The 25,595-nt window shown below is 48.8% G+C and overlaps 1 long non-coding RNA gene across 2 annotated transcripts in view; it reads left to right on the top strand.

Annotated features, from left to right (window-relative positions):
- Positions 1-24,138, top strand: part of LOC309652395 — a 63,288-nt gene extending 39,150 nt beyond the window's left edge. For both annotated transcript variants that reach the window (XR_014258698.1, XR_014258699.1), the window contains exons 2-3: positions 23,126-23,266; positions 24,012-24,138. This is a non-coding gene — a long non-coding RNA (uncharacterized lncRNA). The remainder of the gene's footprint in view (positions 1-23,125; positions 23,267-24,011) is intronic.
- The last annotated feature ends 1,457 nt before the right edge of the window (positions 24,139-25,595 follow it).

Below are 25,595 nucleotides of genomic sequence, written 5' to 3'. Positions count from 1 at the left end.
GCAAAGACTCTGAAGGATGTGAAGAGGAAGGCAACTGGGCCTTTCCCTCCAGGGGCTTACACACCATTGAACGGGTGAGGCACACACAGTTGCCTGCTTACCCCTGCTCAGTGTTGCTGTGAGGCAAGTGGCAGCAAGGGGGTTTTCAAGAAGGGATTCAAGGAGAGCTTCACAGAAAAGGTGGCCTTCAAAGTACCCTGGAAGAGCTGATAGAATTTAGACTAACGCTGTTCAATAGAAATATCATGCAAGCTGCAAATACGAGCCACGTATGTGATTTTGAATTGTCTGGTAGCCGCATTAAATAAGGAAAAACAAGCTGGTGAAGTTCATTTTAATAATATATGTTCTCTAAAAAATATATCTGAAATATCACCATATCCCTGCTACACTGTTGGTGGGAATGTAAACTGGTGCAACCACTATGGAGAATAGTATGGAGGTTCCTTAAAAAACTCAAAATAGAGTTACCATATAACCCAGCAATCCCACTCCTGAACATATATCAGGAAAAGATGAAATCTCTAATTCAAAAAGATACATGTACTCCCATGTTCATAGCAGCACAATTTATAATAGCCAAGACATGGAAGCAACCTAAATGTCCATTGACAGATGAATGGATAAAGAAGGTGTGAAATACATATATACATATATATATGAATACTACTTAGACAGGAAAAAGAATGAAATAATGCCATTTGCAGCAACATGGATGGACCTGGAGATTATCATACTAAGTAAAATAAGTCAGGCAGAGAAAGACAAATATCATATGATATCACTTATATGATACAAATGATATCATATAATGATACAAAATATAATGATACATATAATGATACAAAAAATGATACAAATGATCTTATTTACATAACAGAAACAGATTCACAGACTTATAAAACAACTTATGGTTACCAAAGAGGAAAGGGAGGAGGGGATAAATTGGGAATTGGGGATTAAAAGATACATACTACTATATATAAAATAGGTAAACAACAAGGACATATAGCACAGGGAACTATATTCAATATCTTGTAATAACCTATAATGGAAAAGAATCTGAAAAAGAATATATATACATATATATATGTATGTATGTATAACTGAATCACTTTGCTGTACATCTGAAACATTGTAAATCAACTATACTTCAATAAAAAAATAAAAAATAAAATATCACCATATCAACATGTAATCAATAGAGAAAAATTATGGAGACATTTAACACTTTTTTCATATTGAATCTTCCAATTCTGGTGTGTATTTTAATACTTGCAGCACATCTCAATTTGGACTAGTCACATTGCAAGTGCTCAAAACCCACATGCAGCTTATGGTCACCGTGACAGACAGCGTAGATGCAGACATTTGGAAGCTAGAAGGTAGGGGAGGAACAGTTTAGGTTGAGGAAACAGCATGGGGAAAGTTGGGTGTATAATTGATGGGGGACTCTTGTTTGTTTGCTCATAATTTTTATAAATCGTAGTTTACATGATTATATTTTAAATACTAAGGTTTACAATTTTTGGTACATAATATATTTATACAGTCCAAAAATTTAAAGGCAAATAGGTTAACATATACAGCAAATACATTTATATATTTTCCCTCTTTTGTTTTATATAAATGGTATCATAGACACTATTCTGTACTTTCCTTTTTCACCAGTTATACCTTGGAGGCTGTTCCACGTCAGCCCCTAAAGTGCTTCCTCATTCTTTCTCATGGCACACAAGAATTATGGAGGCTCCAGCTGATGGACATCTAGGTTATTTCCAATCATTTGCAATTAGAAACAAGGCTGCGATGAATAATCTGTGCATATGTCATTCCTCGTGTGTGCATGTATAGCGATAGGATAAATTCCTAGAAGTAGAATCTGGGGGTCAATTTTGTCAGGGGTGGGTTCAGAGCAGAGGAGTGACATGCTCCGGGATGTGTTGGGAAAGATTACTCTGGCAGTAGCATGGAGAATGAACTGGCAGGGGTCAGACGGGAGGCAGGGAGGCCATTCTTCCACCCGTTGACTCATTAAAGTGAATCTGTACCTGGTGCATCTGTGTTCTGGACACTTTGCTGGTGAACAAGACAGACCGGCCCCTGCTCTCAAGCAGCTGACATCTTAATGGAGAAGTTGGAAGGCCAGAGATGCCAACAGCCTGGGCTAGTGCAATGGCAATGAAGAGGGATAGGTGGATGCTTTAATGAAAGCCAGAATAGGGCACTGGACCAGGAGTCAAACAGACATGGTTGGCGCTGGGCTTTGGAGAAACCACCCTGGCAGCCAATGTGAGAGAGGTGGGGTTGCCAGGAGGGAAGGCAGGAGGGCAGTGAAGCACAGTGAGTCCGGGTGTGCATGTGTTCTGGAAGCAGACTGCCCAAGTTGGAATCCCAGCTCTGCCCTTTACTAAGTGTATGCTGTTGGACAAGGGACTTCACGGCTCTGGGATTCAGTTTCTCTCATCTGTAAAATGGAGCCAATAAGAGTACGGCTCCCACAGGGTTGTTGGTGGGAGGATTAAGGGAGGCAAATATATGTAAATATTTAGCCCAGAAACTGGCATATCTAAAGCTTTGGTAAAGGGTAGGTAGTGTTGTTGGCGTTTTGATGACTAGGGAAGTGGTAGTGAAAGGCACAAAACAGGAAAAATAGGAGAGAGGTTTAGGAGTTGAAACGGACAGGGCTTGATGATTTAGTGATTGATTGATGTGGGCGTAAGGAAGGGAGAATGTGGAGCCTGTCATGACTCCCAGATAGGCAGCTGGCGGGGATTCTGAGCGACAGACACAGAGGTGGAGAAAACCCGGAGGGTTCTGGCAATTACCCGCAGTGCCCAGTGCTTACCTGGAACTTAGGACCTGGGCCAGTGAGAATTCTTCTGTAAGAAGCTGAAGGAGAAGAATGTATAGGAATATGAACCTGAGCCCATCTGCTTGCTGCTGCCAGCCTGTGCTTGGTGGCATCCTGCTCTGTGCCCATGTGCTTTTCTGCAAGTGCCACAGTGGGCCTGATAGCCCTCCCTGCTGAGGCTGCTGGGACCTGGAGTACAACTGAGCAGCTCTATCCTGTCCCACTTGCCCCCCTCCTTCCCTGCACTTTGCCTCCCCCGCAGTAACCCAAGTTGGCATCCCTCTGCTGAGGCAGAGAAGCCCCGTGGGAACGTATCTGCCCTGCCCACACAGGGCTCACGGGGACCCTGCTGGCTCCTGGCCGCCTATTCTAAGGATGACAGGCAAGGGATGGGAACACGCACTTCTCACTTTGATGTAGCGTCTGAACGTGGGGTTGGAAGACTTCATGTGCAAGGAGGCAGCAGGAGAGAATGGGCAGGTGGGGAGCCTTGGGGAGAATGGAGAGTCACTGGAGGACTATAAGGAGAGAGCTGGGGTAGGGGAGTGGAGTCAAAGGAGACAGGGACCTGGAGAATTCCTCCCACAGGCTTGGAGGCAACTAGATGACATTTCTGAGAACCTTCAAGTCGCTCCAGCCACATTTTCCCGGCTCACGCCTGGCTCACTAGGGCTCTGGACCTCCAAAGTGTCTTGTTCCTTCTGCTGACCACCTGTTTGTTTAAGGCCAGCTGAGATGTCGTGGGGGCCTGCAGCATGGACTGAAGAGTGCTTGTCCCACAGGTGCTCACAGGTCCTTGGGACCCCGAGTCAGCCAAGGAGGTTAGAGGAACCCTAGGATCAGACTTGATCTTCCACGGAGCCTCTCCCAGTCCTCATTGGCCTCTGGTGATGTGTCCCACAGTCCCCCTGCTCTGTGGAACTCACTGCAGCTCTGGTTGGGCTCAAGCAGGATCTGAGTTTTCCCCTCCTCCCCAAATCGGGCCCCCAAAGTCAGCAACTTTGCCGCCAACATGCCAGCTTGTGCTGCCCCCTTTCCTCAAGGCAGCCTCAGTGCCAGCTCTGAGCCAACTGCCTGGGGAGCTTGGCTGGGCCTCCTACCCACACAGCAGCCGCTCCCCTGCCCACTCCTCCTTAGGTTTCTAGGTCAAGAAGCACTTACTGGATAAAACTCTCCAGAGCTCATGGCACTTGCAAAGGCAGGTCCCATGTGCTCCTTTCTGCTGAGGGGAATGTACAGCTGCTGGGCGCTGGCGTAGGGCTGGGGCCAGGGGGAGGGAACGGCTTAGCCCTTAGTGCCACTGAGGTCTCTCTTCCTCCCTGGGCTGCTTTGGAAAATCCCAGAAGGGCACACGGCAAAGTGGAGTGTGGATGAGGGTCTCCCAATCCCCCAAGGAGCCTGGGTCTTAAAAGACTTCCAGCCCCCTCCTCCACCCACCAGCTCAAGTCTCCGTTTCCACTCTGAGCTTTCTCTCCAGATGTTTGCTCCCTTCATCTTGAGCCTCAGGGAGGAGCACTTAGAGAGCAGGGTCTCGACTTTGGGCTAAGCAGCTCCCACTACTCGTCTGACCCTGTGTTTGCCCCCTCAGCTCAGGGCCTGCTTGCTGTCCGCCTACCACGTCCTGGCCTTGGGTTCTGGGCCTTCTCCACGCCCCTCCCCACCTCAGTCTGCCCCGCCAGCGTCCTTAATGATTCCCAGCTGATCCCAGCCACATCCTCTCCCCAGGGCCCTGGCACAAAGAGCAGGCCCTTCTCCAGTGGGCCCCTCAGAGTGTTAACCCCTGGCTGGCTGAGCCTCTGGGCTCCAACAATCAGCCAGAAGAGGAAACCTAAGAAAAACAGAGACAAAATCTGATAGAGTGGGCAGGCTGCTCTGAGGGTAGCTTGGGCCACCCTTGAGCTCCTTCCCTCTGGAGAAATGCCTAGGAAGGGTCTCCAGCTGGCAAAATCCTCCCATGCTTGCCCACCGAAATGCCCTTGGCAGACCTGTTCTCTATCTAATCCTGACTCTTCTTGCTGCAGTGTTCAGCTCTCTTCCTCTTATTCTAGCTAGTGCTGGATTGAGGGTGTGGGTTCTGAAGGCAGTCTGCCTGGTTTCAGACCCCACCTTTGTCACTTGCTAGTTGTGTGACCTTGGACGAGACATTTTCTCTCTCAATGGCTCTGTTTCCTCATCTGGGGGATGGGGAATAATAATAGTACCTAACTCATGGCATCACTAAAGGGATGATATAGATTAAGCCACTGCTTAAAACAGTGCCCAGCATAGACCACTTGACGTTAGCCCTTTTTGTATTATTATTGTGGTGACGAACCTCCTGACTGAAGCACACAGGTGGGCACCAGGAACAGCCTCCATTCTCTTGCTGGGGGCCCGAATCCACCCCGACTTGCCCCAGGCCTGTCAGCCCCCAGACCAGTGGCTCACTGGGCGATCCAGTAGGGCCCATAGGGGTTGTGCTTAAAAAGGCCATGTCCTGGGCAGTGGCTGGGCTGGTGGAAGCCAAGGTATTAAGATACAGGGTATTGTTATGGGGAGTGCGGGGGGTGAGGGAAGGGATGCATGGGCTCAGGAAACAGACTGACCTGGATTTGAATCCCAGCTGACACTTCCTGGCTGTCTAACCCCCAGAAAGTCATACATCCTTTCCAGCCTCAGTTTCCTCACTTGTGACGTGGGGATAATCACTCCTCCTCTCAGAGCTTGGAAAAGGAGAAAACCATGTCAAGCGTGCAGCAGAGTGCCTGGCACAGAATTGGTGCCAAGGCAGTCACTAGTTCCTGCCCTGACCTGGGACCCTGAGGAGGGAGAGCATGGGCTGGAGTGGGGAGGCATGAGTGGGGTCTATTAGATCTGGCCCTTCTGCCCACAGGGGTTTCCAGGTGGTGGTTCTGAGCAAGGTCCAGGCCAAGGGGCCGCAGCCAGGGCTCCCAGCCGCCCATCCCCTACACCCTGGCATGGCAGGGTTCTTGGCCTCCTGCCACGGCCGACTATGTAAATAAACCAGCTTTTCACTGGCTGGGAGCGAGACTGCCCTAAGTGACATTTCAAATTAGTTCTGCTATATTGGGCTTGAGCTCTGAAGGGCCTGGGCATTTCCTCCCCCCCCAGCTCATCCCTTTCTCTGTGTGGTGAAAGCTCTTAAAGCACACCCCGTGTGGGCAGAGGGCCAGGGCAGGGTGGGGACGGGCCTTCTGAGGTGACCTGCCGAAGCACTTACCAGGCCCAGGGCCACAGCCTCCCTTCCTAGTGAGGTCAGGAGCTCTGTACCACAGCGACCCCCCCTCCACACCAGCCCTCCCCGGCTGCCATGGCAACCCAGCCTCCTTGCACAGGGCTCACACACCAGCTGGCAGGAATGCTGAACGGAAGGAGGGCCGAGTCATTGGCCGAGGAGAGGGGGCTGGGCACTGGAGGGGGCACGCGAGGGGTGGGTCAGCTGCAGGCCTGGCAGAGCTGAAAGGGAGATGTGCTAGCCACATGGCTGGCCCGGCTCAAGCCGGGGCTGGGGCCGTGCCAGAGGATGAGACCATGATAGGAGAGGAGAGCCAGGACAATGGACACATGCCACTGTCTTTCTGGCAAAGTGCAGCGGCTTCCCTGCAGGGCCAAGGGCAGAGGGCACTGGATTCAAGTCCTTTCTTTCTGGGCAAGTCGCCTTGGCCCACTTGGCCTCCATTTCTTCAGGCTTGAGGCCTGAGAGCGTGAAAGGACTCAGGCTGGGAAGCCAGACGGAGCTGAAGGGCACTCTGGGCTCCGACACGTATGCCATTTTATATCTCTGACACTCAGTCACCTCCCCTATAATAGGGAAGCACCTGCTTCATGAGCTCATTGAGAGCAAGTAATAAGATGCTATGTGCAAAGCATAGAGCACAGTGCCTGGCACACAGTAAGGGCTCAGTAAGTGGCAGCTCTTATTATTACTATGGCTATTCTTTTAATTGTATTCAAAGTGACAGTTTCTGTACCTGTATCTCCCATTAGACTGGGAGACTCTGGGAGGCAACAACAGGGACTTATTCCTCTCTCCATCCCCAGCAACTCCAGGCTCCACAGGCCCAGAGCAGATTCTGGGGCAAGTGGGGGTGGGGGGGAGGGGGATGACGCATATATACCAGGAATGCCTTGGGCTAAATGGCTTCAAAACTCTCTCCTGGCTTGGACATTCTGTGCTTTTAACTCCATAAGGTCTAAGGAATGGCTGCCCTAGAGTATATAAGCCTTGGGGGAAAAAATATATGTTTATATAATAAACAGACATATATTTGTGTGTGTGTGTGTGTGTGTGAGTGTGTGAGTGTAAGGCCCCTGTTATATAAACAATTCAAGTTAACCCAAATCAGCATGTTAACACAATTCTGGCAACCTACTCTCTTCCGTGATCCTGTGAAAAAAATACTGTGCCACCTTAGCCCCAGGGCCCTGAAAGGCACCATAGATGTGAGTCCAGGAGCTCCTCAGGACATCTGGTTGACCCCACGCATGGAGTAGTCAGAGAGTGTCCCAAAGAGGAGTAATAGGGATTGGGGCCTACCCGGGTCCGTGTTTGGGCTCAGAGCACTCTACCGGTGAGGCAGTGCTGGCCATGGCTGGAATTCAGCACCAGAGGGGACATGAGCACATTTGGAGGAATGCCCTCCAAACCACAGGGCCCCCTGAGGTGTGGGGCTGGGGCAGGGGCCCTGCTTGCGTGGGGTCATAGAGCATACTGCTCCAAGGTGGCAGCCACTGAGCTGAACTCATTTGAACTTTGGCCAAAGGAGCCTTAGCCCCTCCATGCTGTGCATTGCCCATGCCTGGAATTCCAATTTTCTCTGCATCCTCCACCACATCTCATGCCAGCCCACTGGCTAGGAACTGTGGGGCTGACCAGGGCTGAGCAAGAAAACACCGTGGCTGGCTAAGGAGAAGGATGGTGGGGGAGGAGGCAGTGAGACTAGCACACCAGCCAATGGAGGACGGGCTGCTTGTCACACCAGCAATGAGTTCCTGCAGGTCTAAAGGCTCGGTTGCCCACAGACAGGTGCTGGGGCAAACCCTCCTGCACCCTCGGAAGGACTGGGGGAGGCTACCCTGGGGGCTGACTGTGGAAACCACGCCAGGGAGGGCCTGACGGCAAGAGTTTCCCAGGCTGTAAAATCACCGCCACCACCTAGGGCCACCCACAGCCCAGGAGAGATGAACACAGCTACTCCCCATGGCAGCTTCCAGGTAGGCCTTGGGAACCTGGAAGGAGTAAGGGAGGAGGGCTATAAAAGAGCATGAAGTCAGATGGTGGATGACAGGAGCCAGGTTGCTCACTGTTGGAGTGGGAGTATACAAATAAGCAAGGGGAAGGCTGGAGTGATCCAAGCAGTAATGGATTAGAATGGGAGATATCAGCGTAAACTTATGTTTAGCTTAATATGGGTACAAATAGTTACATGGAGAAGCACTTACTGATATGTGTATATACACTAGTTAGCATGCACACATACATCTTCTTACTCTGTTAGTTGAGAGGGCCCAGTAGCAATGAACACACCCAGTGCCCGGATCTTGGTTTCTAAGACCATTTTCCAATAAAGGAACCAGAGTTCCTCACAGAAGTGGTTGATTCCAGGGCTGCAGCTGGAAATAAAGATGAGCCTGGAGCATCTTGTAGTGCCAGAAAGGAAGGAAGTGCCAAAGAAATAAAACCCACAATGATGGGTCAAAGGGACACAGGAGCCAACTGAAAGAGCTCCCAAAGGCCAAAGCTGGAACAATTAGAGCAACAGAATTAATAATGTAGTATTGGAGTATAACCCAGAGTATAAAACCAATATCCATGAGTCTATAGTGATATAAATAAGTGATTGAATGAATGGATGAAAACCTACATAATAAATAAATAAACAGGGAAGAAGAGGCAAATCTCCCGTGTAGAAGAATTGCAAGTAATTTATGTTGATCCTGTTCCCACAAGGAGGCGACGCCTATCTCCCCATTCCGCACTCCTTAAGTGTGGGCTGTGCATAGCAACTTCCTTCCAAAGAGCACAGTATGGAAAAGGGCGAAAACACAGAGTAACTATCCAGTGGAGAGACCTGACAAACACACCTCAGCCAGGTGATCACTGTCAACATCAACAGTGATAAGTCATGCTGAGAGCATGTACCCTTGATAGGATGTGATGAGAAGAGCACTTTACCTCTGTGGGCTTCCTCCCCCAAACCTCTAACTCCAGTCTAACCACGAGAAAAACATCAGACAAATCCTAATTGAGGGGCAGACTACCAAATACCTTACCAACACTCCTCAGAACTGTGAAGGTCATCAAAAACAAGGAAAAGTCTAAGAAACAGCCATAGCCCAGAGGAGTTAAGGAGACAAGATGACTAGATGTAGTGTGGTGTCCTGGATGGGATTCTGGAACGAATAGAGGACATTGAGTTAAAATTAAGGAAATCTGACTTTAACGCTAATGTATCAATATCCGTTCATTAATTGTAACAAGTGTACTACACTAATGTAAGATGCTGAGGATGGGGAAATTGGGTACACGGTGTATAGGAACTCTGTACAGTCTTCTCAATTTTTTCTGTAAATCTTAAACTGTTCTAAAATAAAAAGCTTATTTAAACCAAAAAAACTTGAAGTCTTGGGTTGTAATCCTGTTTCTGCCCCACCTAACTGCATGGCCTGGAGGAAATTATTACCCTTTCTGAGGATGTTTTCACTAAGTAAAATGGGAAAAATAATTTCTCTCTAGAAGAACCAGAAGAAGTAATTTAATAAAAATTTAAATACACACAGAAACAATCAATACATGCTAATTTCCTTCCTCTCTTAATTCTCATCAGAGCCCTGTGTGAAATAGATGGGACAACTGAGGCTCAGAGAGGCAGAGGGACCTGCCCAGGGTCACATAGCTGGCAGGCGGAGGAAGCGAGATGTGACATTTCCTCTAAGGCATTCTGCCTATTGGTAAAGCTTGCACTACAATGGGACCTGTTGGGGTGCAGGTGGGAAAGCTAGCTCTCTGTCTGGGGGCTCCAGGGCCTCTGAAGGGCAGCTACTTCCTCTGAGAAACTACAAAGGAGCACAGCACAGTGGTCAGGTGTATGGGATTTAGAATCAGGCTGCCTAGTCCGAGCCTCGATTCTACTACTTCCCAACTGTGTGACTTGGGCAAGTTGTTTCACTTCTCTGAACCTTAACTTCCCCATCTGTAAAATGGACATTGATAATAGTATCTACCTTTTTAGAGTTGTTGTTGTGAAGCTTAAACTGGTTAATCAATGTCAAGTGTTTAGAATAGTACCTGGCACATCACAAGGGCTCGGTAAATCCTAGCTATCATTATCTGCAGAATGGATAAAAATGCCTTGGGTTCAATTGCCCCAAAGGCCCTTCTAAATCTTCTCTTGTGGTGAACGTGGTGGAAGGGGTGCCAGGAATTGTTTCTTCGAAAGCACCGAAGAGTTTTCGCGTCAAATAATAAACACTCATTTGCATATCATTCAATGAACAAGCCCTTGGAATCCTGAAGTTTGAAGGAAGCTTCAAAAATCATCAGCATCATTTTAGATAGGTAAACTGAGGCCTGGAAAGGTAAAGGGACTGGACCGAGGTCACACTGCAAGTCAGTGGCTGAGCTGAGCCAAATGTAGGGCTCCTGTTTCCCTGTTTCCCTAGACTCCTGCCACTCTGCCAGCTTGCTGCTGTTTTTTTAAAAACATTTTTATTGAAATATAGTTGATTTACAATGTTGTGTTAGTTTCAGTTGTACAGCAAACTGATTCAGCCATATATATGTATATATATATGTGTGTATATATATATATATATATATATATATAATTTTTCAGATTCTTTTCCATTATAGATTTTTACAAGATATTGAATATATTTTCCTGTGCTATACAGTAGGTCCTTGTTGTTTATTTATTTTATATATAGTAGTGTGTATATGTTAACCCCAAACTCCTAATTTATCCCTCCCCCCATTTCCCCTTTGATAACCATAAGTTTGTTTTTTATGTCTGTGAGTCTGTTTCTGTTTTGTAAATAAGTTCATTTGCATCATTTTTTTGAACATTCCACATATAAGTGATATCATATGATATTTGTCTTTGTCTGACTTACTTCACTTAGTATGATAATCTCTAGGTCCATCCATATTGCTGCAAATGGCATTATTTCATTCTTTCTTATGGCTGATATTCCATTGTATATATACCACCTCTTCTTTATCCATATTCGTCTGTCATTGGACACTTGCTGCTGTGAACACTTTACTGACACCTCTCCAGTCCCCAGTCCTGTACTAGGCACCCTGAGAGACTAGAGGAAATAAGTATATCAACCATGCTCCTGCTTTTGCAGTTTTAAAAGTAAGCTTCAGGGATAAGATCTTCGTGTTCACTTGGAGAAAAAGAAGACAAATCAATATATAGAAATGCTGGCTTAGGTACACTTGCCTGTGGCACTGAGGCTGTCAGCAGAGGTGAGATCAGGGAGGCTGCAAGTCTTTCTGGGAGAGTCAGTCCTTGATCTGAACCTTGAAGGCTGGCAGGCTGGACTCAGGCAGAGAACATGGGGCAGGGCACTGTGATGGGGGGTGCAGCAGGAGAGAAGCCTAGCGGGGTATACTGGTAAACTGGCTCTTTGTGTGTGTGGGGGTGGGGTTTGTACTATTTGCCAATTTCTGTGGTGTAAATACTCCCACCATGGCCACTCTGAAGCTACCAATAGTTTAACAATCTGCTTGTAAAGTTCCTGAGTTATTAACAAGTGGCACTCAACTCTGGCCTATGGGTGAGAACGGATTTGTTTCCAGGGCAGTAGGAGCTGGGCCTTGCGGGGAGCAGGGTGGTGGGATGGAGTGCTAGCTGGCTAAGGCGGGGCTGGCTCAGGGAATAGCTGGGTGCTAGCCAGCAGGTCACACACAGATTCAAATATTAGCTATTGAGCTGGGCTCTTTGCTGGGCTCTGTGCCAGACATTTAATATGCATCAGCTCATTTAATCCTCACAACGGCTTTAAGAAATGTCCATTCATTCATTGCTCCAACCATCTACCCATCCATCTGTCTATCTACCAAGTCTGTATTGAGCACCGACTATGTGCCAAACGCTGTCCAAGGCACAGTGGTGGTGACAAAGTCATTGCCCTAATGGTGCTTATATCTGAGTGGGAGGAAACAGATAATAAACACATTTTTGAAGGAATAAAAAATTACTACCAATTGTGGTGTTTGGATGGAAACAAAAAGTACTAAAATTGAGAACAAAGGGGCTACTGCTGCTTAAGATAGGGTGAACAGGGAAAATGTCCCTGAGGAGGTGACATTTAAGAATGAGAAGAGGGGCTTCCCTGGTAGCGCAGTGGTTAAGAGTCCACCTGCCAGTGCAGGGGACACAGGTTTGGGCCCTGGTCCGGGAGGATCCCACTTGCCACGGAGCAGCTAGGCCCGCAAGCCACAACTACCGAGCCTACGCTCTAGAGCCCGGGAGCTGCAGCTACTGAGCCCACGTGCCACGACTGCTGAGGCCCGAGTGTCTGGAGCCCGTGCTCCGCAACAAGAGAGGCCACCACAATGAGAAGCCTGTGCACCACAACGAGGGGTGGCCCCTGCTCGCGCAGCTAGAGAGGGCCCGCACACAGCATCGAAGACCCAAGGCAGCCAAAAATAAATCAATAAATAAATTTACAAAAAAAGAATAAGAGGCCAGGAATGCAAATGGCTGGGATCAGAGCACTGAGGTGGCCGGAATAGCAAGTACAAAGGCCCTTAGGTAGAAATGAGATCGGATTTCTTAAGCAACATTAAGAAGGCCAGTGTGGCAGAGCTCGGTGAGTGAGAGAGTGCGGCCTGAAATGAAGCCAGAGGTCATGGAAGCCTTGCAGGCTGTGGTGAGGACTTTGAAGGACTTAGAGTGGGGTTGTCATATGAAGCTCATTCTGGCTGCAGTGTGAGGAATGGATTCCAGAGAAGCAGGGAGGCCAGTTAGGAGAGAGTGTGCTCAGGTAAGAGTTGTGAAGCTAGGTCCAAAAGGGTGGCGGGTCAGAGAGAGAGAGAGGCAGAGGGACTAACATGTGGCAGATCCTGGATTCAAATCCAGGTGCCACCGTCCATGCTCCTTCCCACACCACAAGCGGTCTCATGGAAGGAGACCCAGATTTTCTGACTTAGGGCCTCAAAGCCTAGGAAAAATGTCTAAGCAGAGGAATTACGCGATAGAAGATAGCTGTGTCTCTTCACGTACATTTTTACACTTGAATGACTTGCTATTCAAATATTCATAGACTTCTCTTGAATGTGAGCTCCTTGAGGGCGGGGATCTGAGTCATCCAGGATTTCCAGCTCAGAACTTTGACCTGAATCAGAGGAGGAGGAGTTCTTGAATCAAATGATGACCAACCCTCTCAGGTACCCTGCCAGCTCTGGATGTGCCCAGTTTGGCCCATCCTGGAAGACCTCTTGGCTGAGTACCGCAGCAAAGGGAGGTCACCGCCTATCCAAATCTCTCTCTGAGCAGCACAAACCCTCCGGGCCTGTCACCTGGAGGGGTAGCAGATGCCAAAGACAGAAACCCGGGCCTTGGAATCAGATCCAGTCCCAGCTCCTCCGCTTCCCTGTGGTGTGAGCTCAGACAAGGGGCTTAGCTTCTGTGCATCTCAGTTTCCCCAACTAGGAAATGAGACAATGAAGAGTTCTTGCGTCTGCAGGTCATTGCGAGGATCAAATGAGATCATGCAGAGAACAGGCTTGGAACAGTACCCGGCACATAGTACGTTCTCAAGAAGCTTCCTTCAACCCAGATGGGTGAGGTGCCTGAGGTGTCACTGTGTTTGGGGTTCCTGAGGAGTCCCGAGCCAGACCATGGCAGGTAGGCAGCTGAGAGAGGGGAGTATAGAACACCTTCTCCTCCTTTTCCCCACCTGCCTTCCACTCCCCCATCCCCTCCTCTCCCCTTGCTCTTGCCTCTGTGTTAAACACCTGGGAGTTGGCTAATTAGAACTAATTAGCTTCTCCTGCAATAAAACTCCAGCAATGGAAAGGTTCTGTAGTTCAGACCTCTGACAGTAATCATGTTAAATAGATATTTATTTATCCCTTTATTAAGCAAGTCAATTAGCTTGTAATATCTGAGCAGCTGACTTTCAGGCCTGGGAGCTGGGCACGTGCTCTCAAGAGTCAAAGGCCCCAATTGGAGCTCTTTGGTGTCTTATCCTCCCTGAGCCCCAAAGAAGTCAGGTCACAGGATGGAAGGGTTGGAAGAGTTGTGGGACACATATGCACAGATTGGAGACTGAGGCCCAGATCAGGGGTAGGGACTTGCCCAAGGTCACACAGTGGGATGTACATGACTGTCTGAGAAGGTAGAGGATATTAAGGAGTTCTCTAAAGGGTACCTACTCTATGCAATGGGGGCTCATGGGAAAATTAGATCACCTTTATTTTGGGACAAGGTGGGTGGTCAGGGAAAGCTTCATGAACGAGGCAGAATGTGCACTTCTTTGACAAGAGGACATTCGGTGGGGAAGGGCATTTCTGGTAGAAGGATGCTGAGTGTCAGATGCTGAGGACTGAATGCCAGCAGGCCAAGGTCAACATGAGACCATGGGATTGGAAGGCTAGTGGTGGGTGGCCCAGTTAGGAAGCTGGGCTCTGGGTAGGGAGGTTGGAGGCTGGACCACTGACAGAGAAGGAGCAGGTCTGTGAGGGCAAGGTACTGCATTCATTCGTTCATTCATTCAAGCCACACTTGTTGAATGCTACTGTGTGTCAAGCACTGTGCCCTGGAGGAGCTTACAGTTGAATTAGGGAGGCAAACATGCTAAAGAAAGAATTCCAACCCAGTACAATAAGAGCTGTGATAGAAGAGAGTCCTCTTCCATCCTCCAATGATAGGGGAAGGGAGAAACCAACTCTGCCTGCTGCCCTCAGGAATAGCTTCTCAAAAGTGTTGGCAGAAGCCCAGAGAATTGACCAGGGCTTGAGAGTTATAATTATCTAGTGTCTGCCCAGCACTTTTTGGCTTACACATCACTTTCACATGCAGTATGTATATTTTTAATCCTCCGAATAACTCTGTGGGGCAGAGAGGATTAGCCCCATTTATAGATGACAGAACTGAGGTTGAGCGGTGAGGCAAGAAGTAACACCACAGGGTGGAAAAGGCACAGTTTTGGGAATCTGTGAAGTCTGAGTTCCATTTCTAGCTTTATTACTTACTTAGTTGGGTGACGGTGAGCAAGAAACTTTACCTCTTAGAGCCTCAGTTTTCCTACCCATAAAATAGGGATAACACCTACATTTGATTCATTCAGCAAGTAGTATTTGAGCATATAGCAAGTGCTCCACAGATGTTAGTTGACTTAATCCCTGCCCTTAAATGGCTTGCCCAAGGTCACACAACTAATCAAAACTCAAACCCAGGCCCTTCAACTCTAAAACTTATTCTATCTGTGAGGCCCTGACTATCTCTTCAGAGGTGAGAGGAAGGCTGGAGGTAAGGCTGACCATGGAAGGTCTTGGCTATATAAGGATAATAACTTATGTTTCCTCAACTTCAAAGGAAGCTAGAAAGAGAGAGGCTAAGCTTACTCAAGCTGACAGCAAGGAGGATGGAGGCTAGACACTGGGATGATCTTGATGACAAGTTTGTGAGTCACCAACCGGAAGAGCCGTGGCTTTGGGGGCCTGGGAGATCTCTAACAACAGGAATAATCCCAACGAGTCTGAGCTGGGGCGAGGCAACCCCGTCCAGAAGAAGAGGGAACAATGAGATCACCCAGGCTGCAGACTGGAAAGAACCCAAATGGGTCATTTAGTCCAGCCCCCTGCCTCTGGGCAGAATTCTTCCAGACCAGACAGATGAGAATCTCTCCTGCTTTTCAAGGTCTCCAGGGGAAGAGATTCCTTAGCCTTCCTCGGCCATTCTGGAACAGGTTCTCACAGCGGACTCCCAAAAAGTTCTTTCTTTTGGCTGATTACAATTTCTCTTGCTGCCATTCTCACCTTTAGTGGTAAAGTGGGAAGGCTGCTGCCCCACTTCGGGCCACCTGCCCCAGTAAGCAGAGAGGAATGGTCAGCTGTCCCTGTTTGCTGATGGGCAGCTGCCAACTCCCCAGGTAAGGCAAGACCAGCATCTCACACACTCTGTAATGATCCCACCAAGCTCTCCCAGCAGCGCATTTGCCCAGGTACCCAGGCCACCTCATCCCCAAACAGGCTGCCCCTGACCCCACCCCCATGCCACTGTTGCCACTCTGCCCGCTCTTAGCCTGCAAGGCCTTTCTTTCTCCCTGGTTTGCAGCTGATTACAATCCAACCCATCCTTCGAGGCTCAGTCAAAAGTCACTTCCTCATGGAAAACCTTCCCAATTTTTCCAGTAAAAGAAAATCATTCCCTCCTCCATTTCCATTTTGTATTTATTTCACTTTGCCTGATATCAGAGGTAGTGCTGGGTTGTGGGTCCAAAATGATTGGCCATTTCATAGAGTTTAACCCCAACTGTTTGTCTGTCTGCTTCTGCTCCTAGACTGTAGGGACTGCATTGTATTCATTTGTTCACATCCCTCCATGCCCGTTGCTTCCCCTCCCCAACAGGGTGTGGAATGATGCTTTGTGTACCAAAGTGTGAAAAGCATGTTTATTGAATTTGTTGAAGAGTCATGATCATAAAATGAAAATATTTGGATGGGCCGTTACCAAAGTCCACTCATACATTTTGTCTCACTTAACCCTCATAAGCACTCTATGAAGAAGGTTCTCTTATTTCCCCATTTGAGACACGATGAAGTTACTTGCCCAGGATCATGCAGCCATTGTGATCCAGGATCCCTGCCCTTCCCAGCTATGGTGAGCCTTGGCCTGAGGCCTGAGGGAACTCAAAGTCCTCCCCAGGATTTCTGTAACATCCAGGAGGTTTGCTGCCCAGATCCTGCCTTCTTTTGTCAGCCCCAAGACCTAGACCCTTCACTCTTTGCCTCCAACATTCTGTGAGGGGAATGACTTGGCCAGAGATTGGAGGGAGTGAGAGTCTTGAGGAGTCACCTGGCAGTGTGCAGGACCTTCCACTACCTTGGCAACTGCGCTTCCTCCTGGCCTTTTTGGAATAACAGACAAAACCTTCAACTGGACCCATTTCTGGGCCCTAAAGACTCAGGGTCTAGCCCAAAGCAGGATTACCAAGGCGACTTCTCAACAAAGGTGGTCTCCATGCAAGTTCATCTCCAAGTGGCTAAGGGAGTCATATTTTCTTTCTCTTCAAGTGTTTCTCCAAAATATGGTGCTTATCTTGCAGGTTATCGAGAGGATTTTAAGTGGCACCTAAACGAAGATTTATATGTCAATAGTGATATATTTATTTTAAGGTTTATTAGGAGAATATGCAACCGGCACACCATGAATGATTTCATGCATAACATTGCTTAGTATGACACTAAGGAAGATGTTAAAGACTATTTTTCAGAAGTGAGTCCAGTTAAGGAAAAAGAGCAACTAAATAATGAAACAGGTGGGATGAGACTATGGCAAAAGTCATTATGGTGGCATGTGAACCACTGACTTTGGGAAATCTTGTATGCTTCCTTCTCACATTCCTGGAAAGACCCAGCCACAGGGCAGCCCTGGGAAGTCTTGCTGGGAGCAATGCTTGGAGGGAATGTGTGGCCAAGGTTGGACAGTCTGAGGGAGGAGGGCTTATGGACTCAAGTGGACCTGGCTTGCTATCCCAGCTTAATTTTTTTCTAGAAATCTCATTTCCTGCTTGGAGGCAGAGTATAGTCTCCAAGACAGGCTGGACCTCATTCATTTCTGTAGACCCAGCACCTAGCATAATGCCTGGCACATAATAAGTGCTCAATAAATACTAATCAAGTGAATAACTAAGCTTTGAATTCCTTGTTCCTCATGTAAAATGAGAAGAGAACTTCCTACTGTAAAAGACTGTTGTGAGGATGAAATGAAAGAACGTATCTCAAAGCATTTTGCATTGGGCCCAACATAGGGTCACCCTCAGTCAGTAGGGTGGGGAGGGCCATTATTTTGTCGCAGCTACTGTGAGGAGCCAGAATGAGCTGGGCCTTGGAGGAGGGAAGGCGGGCAAGGAGAAACTATGGGAAGTATGGGCAAGGCCCTAGAATCTCGGCTCACAGCTGAGCCTGGGGCCTCACTAGACCTGTGCATACACTCATGTCTTCACACACCCTGAAGAGGACAAATATCACTCATCTGCTCAGACTTCGTGCTGAAGACTGGGCCTGGACTGCCTCTCTAAGAGCTCACTCCTCAGAATCCGGTCCAGGCACCAGAGCCAAACTGCCCCAGGCATGTGGTTTCCCAGGCACCTGAGGTCATCCCTGTAGCCCCCTCCCCTGCCAGATTGCCCAGTGGGTATGAGTTCCTTCACCACATGACCAGTCGGGCAGGCCTGGCGTTGGTGCCCCCAGAGCAGAAAGCAATGGCTCTCAGACATTGCTGGAGGAGGTCCTGGAGGGAAAGGCAGGTGAGGGGCAAGGAGCCCCCCCCCACAACCGGGAAGGTCAACACCAGCAGCCCCGCCTCAGAGGTTGGAAACCCCCCTGTGCCCCAGGAGCACAAGAAGGGTCTGTTTCTGGGGCTAATGCAACAGGTTCTTCTTGGGGTGTGAGGTCTGGCTGTTTCAGGGCATGCAGAACACGAGAGGGGGCCAACTCCCACAAAGAAAGGGGCTGTGTGCAACAATTTACAGGTACCTCTCATTAGAGACACAGGCAGGGACCTAGAATGTTAGAGCTAGGTCAATGGTTCCCAAACCCGGCTACATCTGAACCACCCCAGGGACATGTAAAACATACAGACTTTCAGGCCCAGGATCAGCAGAAGGTGGAATGTTCTGGAGTAGATGTGATTTAGCCAAATTTGTAAACTACTGCTGTAGTTCACTCTTTTTTTTTAAAAAAATGAGATGTAATTCACATACCATAAAATTCACTCTTTTAAAATGTACAGTTCTGTGGTTTTTAGTATGTGCCACCATTACCACTATCTAATTCCAGAGCATTTTCATCACTCCAAAAAGAAACCTTGTACCCACTAGCAGGCACTCCCCAACACCCCTTACCCACAGCCCCCATCAACCACTAATCTGTCTTCTGTCTCTGTGAATAGGCCTATTTTGGACACTTCAAATAAGTGGAATCATATAACATGTGCCCTTTTGTATTTGGCCTCTTTCACTTAGGTTTTCAAGGTTCATCTATGTTGTAGCTTATATATCAGTGCTTCATTCCTTTTTATTGCCAAATAGTATTCCACTGTCTGGAAATACAGCATTTTGTCTAGCCATTCACCAGCTGATGGACTTTTGGGTTGTTTCTACCTTTTGGGGTATTATGAATACCTTTGCTATGAACCTTCAGGTACAAGTTTTTGTGTGGACACATGCTTTCATTTCTCTTAGGTATGTACCTAGGAGTGGAATTGCTGGGTCACATGGTAACTCTATGTTTAACTTTTTGAGGAACTGACAGACTGTTTTCTATAGTGGCTGCACCATTTTACACTCCCACCAGCAATGAACAAGCATTCCAATTTTTCTGCATTCTCACCAACACTTGTTATTTTCCCAGTTTTTTTTTTTAACTCTAGTCATCTTAGTTGGTATGAAGTGATATCTCCTTGTGGTTTTGATTTGTATTCCCTTCATGACTATGATGTTGAGCATCTCTTCATGGGCTAATGGCCATTTGTATATCTTCTTTGGAGGAATGTCTACTTCTTCCAACTTTTCTCCTCCATTTTTTATTTGGGTGATTTATCTCTTTATTCTTGAGTTGTAAGTCTTCTTTATACATTCTGGATACTAGACTCTTATCAGATATATGATTAGCAAATATTTTCTCCCATTCTTTGGGTAGTCTTTTAACTTTCTTGATAGATGGTTTACTCTGAACTTTCTTTTTACAGATGAAGAGACAGGCTCAGATAGGAAAGGGGTTTGCCTGAAGTCACATTCAATGAGAGACAGTAGCAGAAAGCTCTTTCTACTTATCCATACTGGGCACGTAGGGAGGTGGGCTGGGAGGGTGGGGCAAAGCAGTGGCATGGATAATTCAAACCTCAGCCTAGCCTACCAATTGTTTCTATTTGTCTTTGAAATACACAATTCCATTTTTTGTAGATGGTGTCTCCTGATCATTATATCCTAGTCAAGCAGCTCCTAACATTAGATTACTTTCCTGATAGCCCATCAATGCCTAGAGAGAGAAAGTGGCTTGGGATTAAAACTTGCCTGGGGATCATCTACAGAGAACGATCCAGAATCCGTGCCACTGTGCATCGGCAGGCTTTGCTCTGTGGTGCACAATGGCCCACAGAGGGCTGAGAGAGGGCCTCAAGTACCTGAGTAGTGGCTTGGGGACAATGAGGAGCCCAGCGGGACCAAACCACCCCTGGAGGTGTGAATATACCTTTGTGTTCACACTGCACTTTTCACATTTCAACCTCAAAGCAAGAGGAGGCTTTTCCTTTTTCACTTTTTCTTCATGTCAAACATCAGCAGCTAATGTTAAACTCATGACAGAAATTAACTAAAATTTACACAAGAATATGCATACCTCCTGGCTTAGACATCAGGTAAGGACAATTTTATGAATTACCCCTGTGCTTACACTTCAATTACAAGGGTTCGCTATGGTTTTAGGCAATTCTCAACATTTGAGTAAATTCCCAACTTTCTTTGTTTCTGGTCATGTGACAGCTTTTGTAGATAGCTTGAAAAGGTGGCAGATCTTGTAGCATGGTTAGCTATAAAATGAAAGTGAACTTGGTTATGCTTTAAAATTATTTGAGAATATCATGATATTCAATAGCTCTTTCTACAAATGTTTATTGGGGACTCTGTGGGTGTAGGGTCCTATACTAAGTGCAAGAGCTACCTCAATTTACCTTTCTGGGCCTCAGTTTCCCCCTTTGTAAATTGCAGGGATGCATCAAGTCAGGGTTTTTTAAACTTTTTTTTTCAGTGGCAGAATAATTTTTCTGGACAAAATCTCACCTGGAACTGTAATAAAAAAAAAAATAACAGATCAAGTAGAGCTTTTCTGGGATGGGGGGGCACCCCTTGAACACAGCACCCCACACTCATAGCCATTGGTCCCAGACCCCCTACAGTTCCTCAGAGCAGAGCTAGAAAGGCCAAGACCAGCAGGGCCCTACCCTCTGTATTGCCGATCCACGTGGCTGGGACTACTCTCAGCTCTTTCTCTCCATCTCCTCCTGACTGGGAGAAAGTCCAGGTTGGACCGCACTTAGAGGCCATGCTATATACTGGAGCTGAGCATCCTCTGCTCCTTCCTTCTTGACCAAGTCTCCTCCTCTCCCCTGCTCTCTCCAGACACTAGACACTAGGGGCCTAATCCACCTCCTCTCTCTCCCCAAGCCAGAGGGACCTTGGGGCCCACTGCCTCGCCTGCACTGAGGGAGGGCCCACAGGAGGAGGCCAGGAGGGAGGATGGAGACAGCGCACTCTGGGTCTCTGTGGCTGATTGCTGGTCCCCTCTGCCCTCATCACCTGCTTCAGCCAGACCAGCCTCAGAAGGGGCCCCAGAGGGGAGTGAGGTGGGTGGCGGACTTTAATTGGAGACAGGGGTTACTCTTGCCTTATTTTGCTCCCTACCAGCCTTGAAGAGAAATGCAGGCATCCTGTAGCCCACAGGGGAAGAAGCAGGGGGAGGGGAGAGGAAGCAGGAAGAGGGTAGAAGCAGGGAGTAAGAACCAAAGAAAGTAGGCATTGAGGAGGAGTAGGTCCCATTTTCCTGGTATTCTTAGAGGCTGGTCAGCAGCTGATGGGTCTCCAGGCAGGGGCTGAAGGCTAGGGATCGGGTATTGGAAGTGTGAATGGGTCTAGAGCCTATTCTTGGGGTCCAGGTGGCCAACTGTCTTCGAAGGCTGGCTCTCAGACCTACACCCTCTCCCCACCCCACAAATTTCCTCAGCCCACCAGGAAAAGCAGAAGGTGGCTAGGGAATATTCTGCCATTTTCCAGATGGAGGAAAGTGAGTTCCAGGGAGGGGAAAGCACTGGCCATTGGCAACAGAGCCTAGAGCAAGGGCCATTGCCAGCCCAAAGGAATGATGGGGGCGGGGCCGAGGTTGAGCTAAGCCCGTTGGGACTCTAACCGCTGGCTCTTTATTTAGCCTTGGATCTGAAGCAGCTAAACCAATGCAAAAGAAATCCCACAAGTAAAGAGGGTTTCTCTGGTGAGACGCCTCCTCGGGGGCCCTGAAGCCAGGTATGTGAGGACCCACCCCCCCAACCCCCGCCGAGAAGATTAGTTTAGAGCCCAGGAAGCCACTGGGTGGCGCTGTCTCTCCACCCAAGTTACTTAGGGAGGTTTCAGATGCCAGGGCAAAGAAGTCACCCCCATTCATGCCCCATCCTGCCAGGGCCTTAACAAAGGCCGCTTGGGTTAGGGCAGGGAAAACCAGTTTTGACAAAACTCCATATCTCTCCTGGCACGTGGGTGGGGAATGGAGGATCCAGATTGGTAGGGCCCAAGAAACCCAAGGGAAGGAACAGGCAGTTGTACTGGGGTCCCAGGACGCTGCTCCATTTCTCAACCACTCTCCAAGCTGAGAAATTCCAGGTGTCCTAAGCCTCGAAATGTAGGAGAGAAGTTCTTCCCATTTTATAGGCAGATTGAGGCCTGGAGAGTTGAGGGCCTAAAGGGAAGCTGTTTTAGTAGCCTAGGAAGCACCCTCTCCCCAAACTTCTGTTTCAAAGTGAGCCCCTTTTTGGCTGAGGCCAAAGCGGCGACCAGGAGAAGTGGGCTTTAGAAATGCTAATGGCCTGAGTGAGTGGCAGGCGGGGACAATGGAGCAGAGCGCCTTGAATAGGGCGGCCCGGCCTGGGAGCGGGGCTCCCCACGTGGGAGCGGAGTGGGGTAGGGGGCGGGAGGGGGGCGGCCGTTCCCAGCGGAGGGGATCCGAGACTGGGCTAATTGGAAGGGGCTGGAGCTGCGGGGGCAGGAAAGGGGGAGGGGATTACCTGCGGGTCGGCGGCCCACGGGGGCGGGGCTCCCAGGAGGGGGTCCTGCCGGGAGCGGGGATGGGGGTACAGGAGCCCCGGGCCTGGGGCGGGGGCGGGGTGCAGACTCACTGAGCTGGACACCCAGAGACAGAGGGTGGGGAAGCCGGGGGCTGGGGGTCAGAGCAAACCCAGAATTCAGGAAGGGGACAGCAGGTGCCTTGGGAAAGCGTGAAGGGGGACAGAGAAAGCATTCCCTCACTTGTTCATTCACTGTCACAAGGTGAAGAGGCTGCTCTCCAGCCCGGCTGCTGGCAATCGGTTTCCCTGCTCTCTCAGTGATTGGTGATGTTCGCATCTGTTAAATCGGAAGAAGAGCATTTGCTTCATAGGATCTCTGGGAAGATTCAAAGAGACGATGCAGGTAAAGTACTTAAGAAAGTGCATGTGTGCTCAGTAATGGCGAGCTCTCATTATTACCCATCCAAGAAATAGCGATTCTGTGCTGGCTATGAGCCCTGGACTTGGCTTGCTTGCTCTGTGGTGAGACGTTGGCTGTGGTGGGGGAGAGAGGAAGAGGTTACACCTCGTCGACCCCAGGCTCTGGGCTGAGGAGAACGGGGAGGGGGGATGCCCTGGCGTGTGGGCAGCAGAGCCTGTGGGCCACGTGTGAGGCCCCCAGACCTTGCTGGTCCTCAGGGTCTGGGGAAACCTGGCTCTTCTGGGCCTTTAGCCCCTCCATGGGAGAGGAGGCCTGGAAAGGTGTAGTGTATCTAGGAATGGTTGCGTGGTGAGAGGCAGGCCCAGGTCCAGGTTGGCATGCTTGTCAGCTTAGGGGGCCTAGCCTCAAACTTACGCTTCTCTAGTAGAAAACCAGAGAAGGAATCACAAGCAAACTCTAGAACAGTGACAATACCAAGTGTCCTAAGCAACCCAATTGGGGAGTGAGAAGAAAATATTGCAATATATAGAGCATTTTATTTCTTTTTACCTTGTCCTTTAACAGTTTTGATGTTGGACATGCAATTTGTAGCCTACATCATCAATTAGCAAAGTAATACATGTATAGTAAGAACAACATCTATATACTCTGCATCTATGTACTATGTCCCAGACCCTCACAACCACTTGATAGCAGTGAGTAGAACTCTTATCTCCTCTTTCTACAGGGACCACTAAGGCCAAGAGACCTCAAGCCACATACCCAGTGGAAGAGCCAGGATGCATATTCACAGGCTGGCCCCAGAGTCTGTGTTCTTAACCACTACATTATGTATAAATAACCCCCTGTGGATATATTGTGTTGCTGTGTTCAAAATGCTCTAGTGATGGGAATCCATGATTTAAAAGTGTGGGGACTACTGCCCTGTTAAGGGTGTCAGCTCTGGAAGGACCCTTCAAGAGGCTCATGGTGTAGATGGGCACACTGAAGGCCTGAGAGGGGCAGGACATCGTCCTAGATCACACAGCAAGAGAATGCCAGTGCAGGCTACTCATGTGATGTTCTGCCTCCCAGAATTAAAACTCACGACTGCGCAGCCACTCTCACATTCCCCGTGCTCCCACACCGCGCCCCCCCGCCCACTTCCCCACGACTCTATTCCTGCTCTCCCATCTTCCTCACACCCAACAGATGCAAGCAAAGCAGCTGATACTGGCTTCAGAGGATGGCTTTCCATACTTTGGCCAATTTCCTCATGGTAGCCCCTTGGCCCAGGCCCAGGATGGCCACCGTCTGGTGGGAAAGGGGGTGGGAGGTCAGGCAGTGGCCATGGAGAGGGGCAGCTCAGGAAGCAGGGGTCCTAAACTCTTCGGGATCTCCATCAGCCATTCTTATAAAGGGAGAGAGACATAGATGAATACAGAGCTATGTAGATACATAACAAAGAGATAGATCAATGCATAGATACAGTTACTTAGATATAGAGATATGGAGATGCAGAGGTATAGAGATACACAGATAGATATAGAAATTCATAAATACATAGATATTATAGATGTATAGTTACATGGCTATAGACATTACTATGTAGCTACATACAAATTTTTAAGATAGAACCATGGAAAATATTCCTATGTAAAAATGTGAATAAAAGCCTTATCAGAAAGTTGAGCTATTTAAAGTAACACAGCAGGATCCTCCCCTTTGGGCTGGAAAGATGTGTTGCCTGCTGAGGACATGGGAATCACAGAATCAGTCACTCTCTCTCTGGCTTTGAACTTCTCTGGTCTCACTCCCCCACAAGGCTCCCACCACCACCACCATGGGCAACCAACTAGCCTCTGTGCACACCTCTGCACACCCGGGCCCCTGTGAAGGGCCTCTGCCAGCTCTGAAGTTCTTCCCAGAATTGAGCCGAATGCTCCCAGAGGTGGCTCCCACCCTGGGGGCCCGGCTCTGTTCTCCGGGGCCACCAGAACCCCGGTCTGCTCCCTCTGCCGGGTGGCAGACCTGCGAAGGCAGAGACCGCCTCCCCCAGAGTCTTTTCCTGGCTGCCCAGGTCCTGGAGCCACTGGGGCCCCAGCGGAAGCCTCTCTCTGCCCAAAGGTGCAGCAGGGAGATGCCTGGTGGCCTGGGCCAGGTCTCACCTAGGGGCCCTCTGGCCTCAGGTGTGTTCCAAGGCCCTGACCCATGCAGCAGGCACAGCTGCCCCTGGGGGCCACTCCCTTGCCTTTGAAGACATGGGTAGGGTTACAGGGTTAGCTGGGGAATAAGGCTCTTCAGAAACCCCGGAGCTGCTGGGAGAGACAAA

This window comes from Balaenoptera physalus (assembly GCF_965194825.1).
Source record: "Balaenoptera physalus genome assembly, chromosome: X".
NCBI classification, from domain to species: Eukaryota; Metazoa; Chordata; class Mammalia; order Artiodactyla; family Balaenopteridae; genus Balaenoptera; species Balaenoptera physalus.
Note: the sequence above shows the minus strand (reverse complement) of the source record. Positions and strands in the feature narration are given on the sequence as shown.